Raw genomic sequence first — 14,358 nt, forward strand, 5'->3', positions numbered from 1 at the left:
GGAAGCAAGACAATTCATTTTCAATAACAAGAAATCAATGTCCGTTATTCTTTACCCGGTATGTTAGCTTCCATCTTCTCTTTGTTAGAAACATTTCGAGGTGTCGTTCCTACCGACCTCTTGAAAAACCCAAGTACGTGCTTTCAGTCAATATTTTTCCTCCCGCCATTGCCATTCAACCGGCTACCATGCTTGATTAAGCAGCAGCTGGAAAGATTTCGACACTTGACTGATCGAAAATATCAAACACAAGACCGCTTCGTGAAAGCGAATTAAAATTACGTAAAAAAAAAAAGTGAAAAAATTCCCGGACAACGTGAGCTTCCTTGAAACCCTGGTGTCACTGATCGTAGACTGGGATTTTCTGATGGCCATATGTAAAATTTATGGCATTGGAAGTTAATTCCCGACCGCCATGATTTAAAGGCATGGTGAGAATTGTGGGTTAATTGTGATAGCAATAAACTTTATAGCCTGATGGTTAGAACGTTTGAAGTTCTTCGAACTATGAAAAAATTGCTTTCACAGCCAAGCACACTGGCAATTTCAGCCAATCAGCGCTCACGCCAGAGAACAAGAGGAGTTGGAGTGGTTGGACAGCAAGTTGGAAGAAAGGAAGCGAGTAAGGAGGCCAATAAAACTTTTTAAAAAATGGGGCAGCTAAGGGACGAAGGGATGCCGAAAACATCCTTTGACAATACCTGCAATGCACTGACTTCACGACCTCCTACAAGACTGAAGCTCTCGACAACTGCTCTGAAGTTGCCTCAGTGGCGTGGTTGGTATGGTGTTGGCATCCCACCTCGGTGGTCGCGAGTTCGATTCTCGGCAATTCCGTTGAGGAGTAAGAGATGTGTATTTCTGGTAATAGAAGTTCACTCTCGACGTGGTTCGGAAGCCACGTAAAGCCGTTGGTCCCGTTGCTAAATAACCACTGGTTCCATGTAACGTAAAAACACCGTACAGACAAAAATGAAGTTGCCGGCATGAGAAAACAGAACAGAATACAATTTAGGCTAAGGGCTAAACGCTGGGACCTATAAGGCCATTCAGCTCTGAAACGGAAATTGACACAGTAGGAGGTACAGTAAAAGAAATGAAAGGGGTTACAGCTAGGGGCCCGAAGGGACGCTGCAAAGATCCTCATGTAATGCGTTGCACATATGGGGCTGCTGGCGTTAGGTTCATAGCATTTGTTCGAAATGAATAAATTTCTTTCCCTTAATTTGACAGGCGTCTTTTCTGTTGCATAGGTTGGCTGTGGACCGATAAAGGTTCAAGTACATAGTGCAGATACTGACTTACATGGGTGGTGGTTAAAAACATCAGGGTCCACGATTCAGTGACCTAAGGTGTTATGGATACCGGGTCTTCTGAAATCGACATGATTGCCGTTGGATTCGTGATCAACAACTAGATAATACATATTATCTCAAATCTCTGTGTTTGTCAAGTGACGGAGAAAATTGCCCATTCAAAGGATTGCGTTCAGGGCCTTAATTTGTTCGCGCAGCAGAATTAATGTGTAATTTTAAGTTTTTTCTCTCTTTTCAAATTCTGGTATTAAAACGAATGACACATGAATTCAGCAGTGATAGTGGCATAAGCAAACATAATTTCCCTGATGGTATTCTGGTATATAATATATAACATAGTGTACACACATGCATTATATATATATATATATATATATATATATATATATATATATATACATACCTATAATTACGATTTCCTAAAGTTTTGAATTTTTCGCAGAAGATATTTCATGAAGAAGCTGTTTATATGCTACTCACACGTATATATATATATATATATATATATATATTATATATATATATATATATATATATATATATATATGTGTGTGTGTGTGTGTGTGTGTGTGTGCGTGCGTGCGGAGGTGTTTATATACATGTACATATCCTGAAGTTAATTTTTTTGTGCTAGTGATCAGCCCCTCCCAAAAGAACACCCAACTTTTCCTCATATGTGCCCCAGTCACACAAAAGGTGATATTTCACCCTACTTAACCCAGAACCTTTTCCGCCTCAAACGGGACTTTGGTCCATTGTTAACTTTATGGGAACAATGAATTTCAGACTGAGGAAACTGCAATACAAAAAGGGTGATGCTGTCAAGTATGAAATTCAACAATATTCTGTCAAATATATCAAGTTTATCATACAAAAATTTAGTACATGAAATCTTGTGGTAAACTTAAATGTGGATAAGTTTAAGTTTACCTCAGATATAAACACTATCCTTACTTTAATAATAATAATAATAAACTCATTATTCTACAGCATGGAATGATTTCCATGTTGGTAACAGCAGCATATATTTACGAGAAATGCCAGTCATCTGTGATACGTGAGATAAAGGCAAGGCAAATGCTCTCTTATTTTGCCTACTTAAATTCTAAATAATTATATTAAAGACCAAATTCACATTCCAACTTCAGCAAAACATTTAATGTATCAGGGATGACCTAAGCTATACAGGTTTTATCCGTTAAATATTTAAGATAAAACTGAACACGAACAAAGGAAGAGAAAAACACAATTCAATATAATTCATTTATAATATTCCCCATTTTCATAAAACTAGGTCTAATCATGTGCAATTATACTATGAGACAAGAAAATGTTAGCTTTTTATCTATCATGTTTTATTGTAGATATACATATAAGAAAAGCATTGCTGAATAAATAAATGAATAAAAGATATACAAACAGCAAATGAGCCATAAGTAATGCACACTTAAATGCTACAGACTCCCACAAAAATAAGTAATAAAGTTAATGTGAATAACTGAATCCCAGTGAAAATACAATTAATGTGAATACAAATAAATACCATTAAACGTGGATTAACACGTGACCAACTGTAACCTGACATCCTTTCGAAAGAGGAAAGGTTCAACTCCAATACACGAGAGCAACGTTTCTAGGAATTAATTCACCAAGTGAACGAATCACTGTCAAGTGCTCGCTTGTCTATCTGTAAGTGTCAGTCTGTGGGTCTGTGTGTGCACACGCCATTTCGAAATGAAGAGCCTACCTTGTACATAACTTTTCAGTTCAAGATCACTTGACCAAGAAGGGTTCCGTTAATTTCGGGTATTCCGGACAAATCCGGTGTCAGGATCTTACACTCTGGTTTCAGGTTTTCACAACTTCCTCTCTCTCAGTTTACGGTCAATTCCATACTTCACTGATGGAGTAAATGCGCACACGTGTTATCCCGTTTACAAGTCATGTAGCCTGACGTATGTTGAATATTTTATTGATAATTTTTATTTTCAAGCACGATTCTCGGGTATATATCTTCTGTGTTCAGTACCGAAGAAGCATATGTGGCAATACTGAATGACACGTAAGCAATATATATATATATATATATATATATATATATATATATATATATATATATATATATATATATATATATATATATGAATAACTTGATCACGAAGTATATAAAACGTGATGCTATGTATAAATAAAGGTTTTTTGCCACTAAGGAAAAAATGAAAAAGCGAGATAGCCAAGTACTTTCGGTCCTGTTCGGACTCTTTACTGAGGCAAACTGATTTTACAGTGAACAACATAGTCAAAAGAAAGCATAATATACAAACTGACACTACAAGATTAGCAAGCAATAAGGGCGATTTTCACTCTACAGAAGGGAGGAGCTGCCTGAGGGAAGCCACACCTTGAAGGATACACGCAGTAAACAAGTGATTTTCCCAGAAAACAGTACAATTTGAGAAAACACGGGAGCATATACAATTTAATATCATGAATTTTTACACAAATTTTTCCAAAAAGAATTATTATTAATGCAAAAACGAAAGAAAATATAAATATATATATATCGAGCAAGAGAAAGAGGGAGAGAAAATATCGAACCAGAGAGAGAGAGAGAGAGAGAGAGAGAGAGAGAGAGAGTAGGACTAATTTATTAGTTGTTCATTTATTTTAAGGTCCTTCATAAACATCTTATAAATATATGAGTCCAGACTAAGATTTAGGTTGTTTTTATTAGTGATTTGTATAATTGCCGATTCCAGTAAATTTCTTGAAACATAATCATTAGATCTAGTAATTACCGTGGTATCACCCCAATTAATACAATGAGATTTTTTACTCAGATGGATAAACAGTGCATTTGAAGTCTGGGCTGTTCTAACTGAATACATATGCTGCTTAATCCGTACACATAAATTTTTACTTGACTGACCAACGTAAAACGATGAACAATCCTTACAAGGAATTTTGTAAATGATGTTGTTATTTGTTACGGGACTATTCTTAATTAGCATATCTTTAATGGTATTGTTATAAGAGAACACTACATTAACATTAAACGATTTAAATATTGATTTTATGGTTTACTGTCTAAATTGAATAATTTAGTGCCATCCATAAAATTCACTGTTGAAATTGAAAATAACAATGTCATCCCTTTCCTAGATGTATTAATACATAGAGAATCTTTCCAATGCAAATTCAGTATTTATAGAAAACCCACAAATAATTTAACATATGTACATTTTTATTCTGGCCACCATCTTAATATTAAAATTTCAATTTTTTCTTTTATGTTCCTACGCGCTTTGTGTATCACGAGTCCACAATATCTGGACCAAGAAATAGAATACATAAAAAAGATAGGAAACGATCTCTGCTACCCACCTCATTTAATTGATTTATGTTATCAAAAAGCTCACAAAAAGTTTTATAATGTTGCTATTAATGAAAAAGAAATGCCTAAAAATGTACTTAGCTTACCTAATTTTCATGGATTTGAAACCATAAAATCAATATTTAAATCGTTTAATGTTAATGTAGTGTTCTCTTATAACAATACCATTAAAGATATGCTAATTAAGAATAGTCCCATAGCAAATAACATCATTTACAAAATTCCTTGTAAGGATTGCTCATCGTTTTACGTTGGTCAGTCAAGTAAAAATCTATGCGTACGGATTAAGCAGCATATGTATTCAGTTAGAACAGCCCAGACTTCAAATGCACTGTTTATCCATCTGAGAGAAAAATCTCATTGTATTAATTGGGGTGATACCTCAGTAATTGCTAGATCTAATGATTATGTTTCAAGAAATTTACTGGAATCGGCAATTATACAAATCACTAATAAAAACAACCTAAATCTTAGTCTGGGAATGTACCATTTGGATCCATATATTTGTAAGATGTTTATGAAGGACCTTAAAATAAATGAACAACTAATAAATTAGCCCCACATGTATATAGTTATTATTTCTTTCTCTCTCTCTGGTTCGATATTTTCTCTCCCTCTTTCTCTTGCTCGATATATATATATTTATATTTTCTTTCGTCTTTGCATTAATAATGATTCTTTTTGGAAAAATTTGTGTAAAAATTCATGATATTAAATTGTATATGCTCCCGTGTTTTCTCAAATTGTACTGTTTTCTGGGAAAATCACTTGTTTACTGCGTGTATCCTTCAAGGTGTGGCTTCCCTCAGGCAGCTCCTCCCTTCTGTAGAGTGAAAATCGCCCTTATTGCTTGCTAATCTTGTAGTGTCAGTTTGTATATTAAGCTTTCTTTTGACTATGTTGTTCACTGTAATATCAGTTTGCCTCAGTAAAGGGTCCGAACAGGACCGAAAGTACTTGGCTATCTCGCTTTTTCATTTTTTCCTTTGTGGCAAAAAACTTTATATATATATATATATATATATATATATATATATATATATATATATAGATACATATTTATTTTATTTCAAGCACGATTCTTGGGTATCTTCAGTATTCAGTACCGAAGGAGCATAAGTGGCAATACTGAATGACACGTAAGCTACATACGTATACACACACACAAATAATATATATATATATATATATATATATATATATATATATATATATATATATATATATATATATATATATATATATATATAATGCTGTGTGCATTATTTACCATCTGTTCTCTATCCAAATTAGTGAGAATTTCATTTAGCATCTACCGTCTATTAACGTTTTGATATGCCTGTCATTTGAAACACCATGTGAGATCACGTACTTCAACGCAACATAAATCCATTCATTATAGCTACATGCTAATCCTAACCACTCCTATTTTATCAAAAGGGCTGAGTGTAAGACAATTCATCCGATCAGTTACCTCAAGCTTACTCTACCTTCCCCTGAGAGATGGAAACCCAATCACCTCTATAGGTATTATTTCAGCTACTATTCCGATGAGCTCAGTGAGTCCTCACTATTCCCGCGCAAACTATAGGGAGACACCCGTCTACCTCCCACCGTGAAGTTTTGGAACCTGCCTGGGAGATCTACTTCTTTCCCTGCCCACTAGTTCGTGTATTCTTCAGGTCTAGTATAAAATGTTATTTGTTTGCATGTTTTATTGTCCTGACAAATATTACAATTATTTTTATTTATTTATACCGTATCATGCCACCCCATCCATTCTACTTAGGTTAAGGTGACAGCGATTTTTCGTTATCAGTGGGGCTGCAGTCATTTATGGGAGGTACTCGATTGTATTAAATTATACATGCATACATATATATATATATATATATATATATAATATATATATATATATATTATTTATATTGCTACTTTCAAAATGCATATATCCCCTCTTTGACTGTATAAAATGTTATTTATTTTTGCAACATTTTTTCAGATTCCTAGCTAGCTTAGAATTAGGATGTTTAAAATGTGTGTTCAGATTTCGCATAACATAATTTAAAAAGAATATATAACGTAGCATGAAAAGAGAGAGAGATCATCTTTGTCCGTTCGAAGCTAGAGTTGTTTTTCAAAACCTATCAACACGTTTGATTAGAGACATCGAGGTCCCCGTTGTGTTTTGGGAATTCTGTCATCACGTCTGATAGGGACTTTTGCTCGAGTCCGTTTTGGTCGAGTACGTGTCTTTGTTGAACAGACTGATTTCATACGCATATGTCTTTGCTGAATGCCACGTGCAGATTTCACAGTTTGTCTGTAAAGTTGCATCACATTAGAAGCTTCTAAAAAGAATTGCAACTTTTTTCGTGTCCCAATACGTTTTGTGTCATCTCTACTGTCCAGCTTTCGTAAGGAAGAGTTTTCATTACATCTTAGAACCGTGTTCCGTTCAGACATCTCCCTCTATCTCTCTCCATCGCACGGCACTTCTGATTTCAAAGTAACGTAACGATTTCATACTTACTGAATGGTCACTCGTAACTTTTAGATTTCAGATTTGATATTTCTTAGAGTTAATTAGTATCATTTAGTGTTTTTGTGAAATCTGAACAAACATTATATTAGTGTGTAACGGCGCCTGATTTTTGTGAGTGTGAAACAAGCTGCAGCAAAGAAAGAAAATTGGTATACCAAGAAGGTAAAGTGTGTTATATTTTTATCGGTTGCAACTAATAACTAATAGTCGTGGTTTGGTAAGAAACTAATGACTATTGGTTATGATGGTTTAGAGAACTAATAACTAATGGTTACAATGGTTTGAGTGAAAAGATTTACGTTTTTACACATTGCAAATTTTTGTGTTTTGTGTTTGTTTCATTTGAAGTGCATTTATCCATTTTCTTATTGAAGTGTGTCTTTTTATTTAATATTCTGTGTGATTAGTACTTTTTGCAATTTTGGTATTTTCCACATTTTTCTGTGTTTTCATTTACATTCACAATTTAATTAACTTAGTTATTTTCATTAATTAATCGATGCCCATTTAATTGAATTCAACACTTGCGAATTGATTTACATTTACTTAGAATTCTTTTCAAGTTTTATTGTTGTTTAGCACTTGTGAATTAATTTCCAAATTTCAATTATTGCCTAACACTTTTGAATTTTGATTGACTTAATTTTCTAGAATTTTGTGATACATTAATTTTGATTTAACTTTACTGAATTGATTCAAGAATTAATTGAACTCTACTTTGTTTTCAAGTAACAGTAATTTTCCCTGATATTGTGAATTTCACTTATAATTTTGAATTTAATAATAAATTTTTGTATTTAAATTTTTCATAAGTATTTCATTTCTAACCAGTATATTTGCATATGATTATATTTAGCTTAGGTAGAAACATAGAGTGGTAATTGATCTGTTTTCCTTCAATTTAACTTGAAGTGACTTAGAACCAGGGAAGTATTTAGACTTCTGAAATCAGAGAAATACTTAGACTTTTAAAGTTGTTGATGGAGTGATGCCCTTTGATTAATTTGATTACTTACAAGATTACCTCACACCTGTTTTGATGAACTTAGTCAGATTTTCTGCAATACTGGTAAGTTGTTAAGGGATCACTGTTACCTTTAGGGTATTCAGTCGTTTAGTACCTGTGATGAGGGTTCAGGTGTCGAATGGTAAGTGTAGTAACCAGATACTTGGCACTTTGTCACAATATATATATATATATATATATATATAATATATATATATATATGTGTGTGTGTGTGTGTGTGTGTGTGTGCGCGTGCGTGTGTGTGTCTGTGAATGTAAATAAATTCTTCTGTTAAAACAGGATACGTCTCAAGTATAAAAGGCCCCTTAAAACCATCTGGTTTAAAACTATAGACTATATTTCGGTGAACTCCACCATATAATATATATATATATATATATATATATATATATATATATATATATATATATATAAATATATATAAATATCTATATATATATATATATATATATATATAATATATATATATATATATTACGATGCAATTTTAACTTAATTTTAAATAACAAATTATATATATATATATATAATATATCATATATATAGTATATATATATATATATATATATATATATATATACTATAAAGACAAGGAGTCGGGAAAGTACACCAGAAAACGGTCATGCATACACTTTATTGTGACGTTTCAAAGCTCCAGGATTCATTTCCAAGCTATGAAGGAACCACAAGATAAAACCGTGAACAATATAAATGCATAACAAATTTCAAGGAAGTGAATGTTAAAATTATATACAATTCAAAATGAAGTTAAAATTACATCGTAAAATAAAAATATAAAAAAAGGCAAGATAAATTATAAGAAGCAAAGGTTAAGATAATGTGCACTTTAAATTTACGATAAAAATATAAGCAAAATAAACAGTTAACTCGTAAAGAGTAACCAGCCATAAAATATGTTTCCGAAAATGTTGCGATAACTTCAGATAATTTTGTAATCCTGAATTGGAAATAAAAAATGTTAAATTTAATAGATTCGAGTAATACTTCATTACTGATGTTTAGGCATAACACGTTAAGAAGACTCATGTATACTAAGGAGAGAGAGAGAGAGAGAGAGAGAGAGAGAGAGAGAGAGAGAGAGAGAGAGAGAGAGAGAGGCATTCGAAAGTAGAGCCTTCTGGTTACCAACAACTCTTTGGGGGTGAGGTTGCTAGTTCCCATTCCTCCATATTATAATATATCATATTATCATATATAATATATATATATATAGGTTTATCATTCTCTCTCTCTCTCTCGTCCTCTCTCATTTCTTCTCTCTTCTCGTCTCTCTCTTATATATATTATTATATCTATATAGTATTATATATAGAGAAGAGGAGAGAGAGAGAGGAGGGAGAGAGAGAGAATTTTTACAAATCCATTTTATAAGTTTATTATTCTCTCTCTCTCTCTCTCTCTCTCTCTCTCTCTCTCTCTCTCTCTCTCTCTATATATATATATATATATATATATATATATATATATATATATATATATATATATATATATATAGAGAGAGAGAGAGAGAGAGAGAGAGAGAGAGAGAGAGAGAGAGAGAGAGAGAGATAATAATAAACTTATAAAATGGATTTGTAAAAATTCCTTTAATAACTCATTTCCGCAGGGTTATTCATTAACCTTTTCATTGATTTAAAAAATCCTCATAGTAGCACGAGTCTTCAAATGGAGAAACAAATCCACAGTTATGTAAATGTACATATATTTAAATTTATAACTTTTTTCCCGAAAGCTATCCCTTAAGTTTTAAATTTAAATATATGTACATTTACATAACTGTGGATTTGTTTCTCCATTTTAATTAATGAAAAGCAGAACACCGGTACAAAAGCTTATTTTAAACTACTCGTCTACAAAGGGAAATGCAAGCCGAATTTAAATCACATAGGTATCTTAATTCTATGTCTACGCTCTTTCACATACATCCAGTTCTACATACGCTACTGCCGCGTGACAGATTATCCGCATCAACTTTTTCAATGAATCAAGTATTTCAGATCCGTATAAATTCATAACTAAGTACACAGCGTAAAAATTCAAAAAAAAAATATCTGCAGCAGTACCTGAGATTTTATACCTGAACAACTGAGCACTTTCGAAACCCGATTAAATCAAGGTATGTTAATTTGGACATCAATTCTCTATAATATATGCCTAGAGATGGTCATTCACCTTTGGTTGATTTACTTGTTACGTAGAAGTCATGTTTAATGGGACTTGTAGGTATCCCAGTTTAATTTGAAAAAATTTCCACGAGAGAACAATAAATCACATCACATCCGAATCTCAGAGAGAGAGAGAGAGAGAGAGAGAGAGAGAGAGAGAGAGAGAGAGAGAGAGAGAGAGAGAGAGAGAGAGAGAGAGCTTAATCATTCTGATATGGGCAGGAAATATAAAGCAAAAAGATTATCTCATATCTACGTCACAAATGTCGAAAATAGCGCATGACCTTACCCTTACCAAAGAGCTACATCCTTTAAAGTTTCACGAATAAAACCCCTTGCATCAGGAGACCATACAAGACAAGACCTTCCTATATCGAAAACTGATGAACAATTCGAAAGTACGAAGGGAAAAAATATTTTTTATTTACTAAGCGACATCTGGCGCGACCACAGATGACACATTGCATGACTACTATGCAGGGTGACCGTTGCCTAGTTGGGCGTTAGACGCATAGACAGCCTGTACCATTCACCATGCTGAGACAATGGTGTGATAAGAAAGGCTGTGATTGGGTGTCGGTGGCTGGAAGGGGGGTGTGGACGGGGAATGTGACAAGGGGGAAGGAAGGAGGGAGAGGGATAGTAGGGTTGCTCTATGAGGCAGGGATGGGGAGCGAGCATGTAAAAGAAGCGAATGAATGGAAAAATAAAAATACAGGAAGGGTCTGGAGACAACAATGGACAGACACAGAGCGTGTGCATTGCATGACACACACACACCACACACACACACAGAGAGAGAGAGAGAGAGAGAGAGAGAGAGAGAGAGAGAGAGAGAGAGAGAGAGAGGCAACCAGAAGAGAAGACGCATGAAGGGGAGAGTAACGTACGGTGAGTCATCGGTGCACACGGCTCTCAAACGCAAACACTACCAGTGCATAAGAACGCGCCTTCGCACCGTTCAGCTGCATATAACTTACTCTATAAACGTTAACTATAATTCTATTTAATGCATACCAGGATAATTAGCGACACATGCTACATCATTTTAATTCAATCGATCACGACATTGCTAAGGTATAATCATATATCAAAGGCCCACCCTTTCAAGTATTTATTTCTTTTTTTTTTCCAACTGTTGCTGTTCTAGTTCACGTAGTAAGCAACATCCATTTACTTCCTATAAATCCAAACCCCCATAAGATTAAAAACAGTCGGCATTGCCGGCAAGCTAAGATATAATGATGTTTTTATATCCATTATGAATTTAAATATATCAAAGCTGCAGAAATTGGGTTATGCGCCCATAAAGCTTTTTCTTAAAATATAAAACTGTAGCTTCCAGTTATCACTGTATTTACAGTGAAAAAAAAAACGTAACAAGAGATCGATTTTGATTTTACCGAAAGCTTAAGAAGAACGTTTCGAGCTAGTTAGATCCAGTCAAAGGATTTCCCCTAAATTAAACTGTGGAGCGCACATTCCAAAAGCCAGAAATTTAAAATTGTCACTGTACAATTAACTCAAGAGGAAGAAGTCAATAAATGAACCCCAATACCCCAATGAGAGGAACTGACGTGTAGCAGATATCTAACGACAAAAGGTTCAAATGAAAATTTATCACTATCAAATCATATTCTTTGCGTTACGAAGGGCGAGAGTCTGATAGAAAGATTGGGGGAAGCGCCCTCTTAACTGTTGAAGCAGACTCCACTAAACCACGTGTTGCATGCAGGCTCTCTCTCTCTTTCTTTCTCTCTCTAACGGCTGCGCTAACCTGGAAAAAAAAGAGAGACGCGGCAGCTCGTGTGTTAAAATGAGTCATTTGGGGAGATGACTTGCTTCCGTCATCAAAGTACAGTATTTGTGAGCTATAGACGCGTCACGCATAAATTTCAGAGATGCTGTTCAGGCATAGCATATTTTTCTTATCAAGAAGTGACTGTCTTGAGCACTTGTAAAGAAGAGTGACAATTTCAGGGGCGTTGAGCATTTCGTCCGAATATAACAGCTTTAAGAGAAAAGATTCATGTTTCATCCTAGAGCATTGGTCTAATTTTATGTACTACCCAAGACTGCGCTCATTCAACATATTTGCGTATGGAATAACAGAACTTCTTAAGTGGTGTCTGTGACTGGATTAGCACTGAGTTAAACCAGCGTTTGAAAGAGCAAAGTGGCAACTCATTGCTCTGTCATTTTATGTGGGGCTATAGAAATCATTGTACCGACGATTATGGGCAATTCTCCATAAAGCATCAACACTATTTACTTGAGGTGGTGAAAAGTGTACTTTTCTTGAGTTTACAGGTCGAAAATTTGCATAAAAATACCTCCCGTAATAACAGCTTCATATGGAATTCGTTAGCGGGCGGCTGTTTTTGAAGTAAGGCAACAAGAAAAGCTTACTTAGGGGAGGCAAATCTGCCATTAATCTTTTACTAATGGGGTAACGAGAATTATAGGACAGGAAAAAGAAGTAAGGGATATTCACCGATGATGCAACGACAATTTTATAAAGGAAGTGTCCCATTATGCATTTATAGATACGTCCGGGAAGGATGGATTTTGACTGTTAGACATTATTCAATTTGAATCTTTTTTTTTATTATTATTCTTATTATTTCTTCTCTTTTTTGGTGTGGGGTGATCACCTAGAGGTGCCGGCTGGTTAGTCGGTTTACACGGGTCCTTGGCAGAAAGGAACCGGCCCTTTCGTGTAGTATGATTTCAGAGGATTAAGAGGTTTGGTGTGGACCCCTAGAACCTACCTCCCAACCAAGCCCCTTTCGGTTCCTTCTACAATTGTTTTCACTTTCAATAATAAAAAAAAAAAAAAAAAAACGAAAATGCACCACTGACAAGAACTGACAGGATAGGCATAACAATATACTAGTACCAATGACGATGAAACAAAGTATATAATTATAATAAAAAATGAAGGGATGAACTTTGAAAACATTAGCTGATGTTCAGTTGTCTTAAAAAAAAAAAAAACTTAAACTAGGCCTAACATCATCTATAATTTGCGTACGCGACAAAGCGGCCCTCTTACCACTTACTACACAATTTGAATACTGTATTATGCAGTAAACTACTAAAAATTATTTATAATAATTCAAAACATAATTAAACATATTAGAACTACATTAACAGCGTGCAAAAGGACAAAAACTTGCTAAAATGTAAATGAGTATAGAGTTCAAAGTTGATTCCATTGTAGGTCCCCAGCTGGGGCCCTCCTGGCAGACGCCGCCAGAAACGTCAAAAAAAGAAGCCCATCGGCGCCTCCTCTATCATATGCTACTTGGGCCTCCATAAAATCTTACAGCAGAGACAAAGCCATGGATTTACTAGGTCTAAGATTGAACCTCCCCACATGCAGCATTCAACGCGTCGCAGGTTGAACTCTACAGTCCTTGGCAATTCCAGCACACATTTTTCATGACCCAAAAGAACGAACCACCCCCTCCAACATCTGTAGAGCATTAATGCAAATAACGCCAGCAAAAACGACATACAGCCAGAAAAGCATAGGTCCAAGAACTTGGTTGGGCGAGCCATGCATTCATCAGTGAAGACATCCATTGGCCCCCACTATCATCTACTTACTCAGACCCCAACAAAATCTTGAAGTGGAGACTGGAGAGACAGCCTATTAAATGTAAGTGGACGGAAGAACAACCCGGGTATCAAATCGACAGTCTTCACCCAGCATACCTGCCAAGAAGTCGGGACTCTCACCTGGGCCTCCTCTTGGTGTTGGGGGAGTACTCACTGTAGCCCCTCCTGCTGTGGGGGTGGGGGGGGGCCTCCAGGCAGACGATACCATAAACGTCATATGAAACAGCCCATGAGGGCTGACTTCTGACATGTCGCAAGAAACACAG

This window comes from Macrobrachium nipponense, chromosome 13 (genome assembly GCF_015104395.2).
Source record: "Macrobrachium nipponense isolate FS-2020 chromosome 13, ASM1510439v2, whole genome shotgun sequence".
Lineage (NCBI taxonomy): Eukaryota > Metazoa > Arthropoda > Malacostraca > Decapoda > Palaemonidae > Macrobrachium > Macrobrachium nipponense.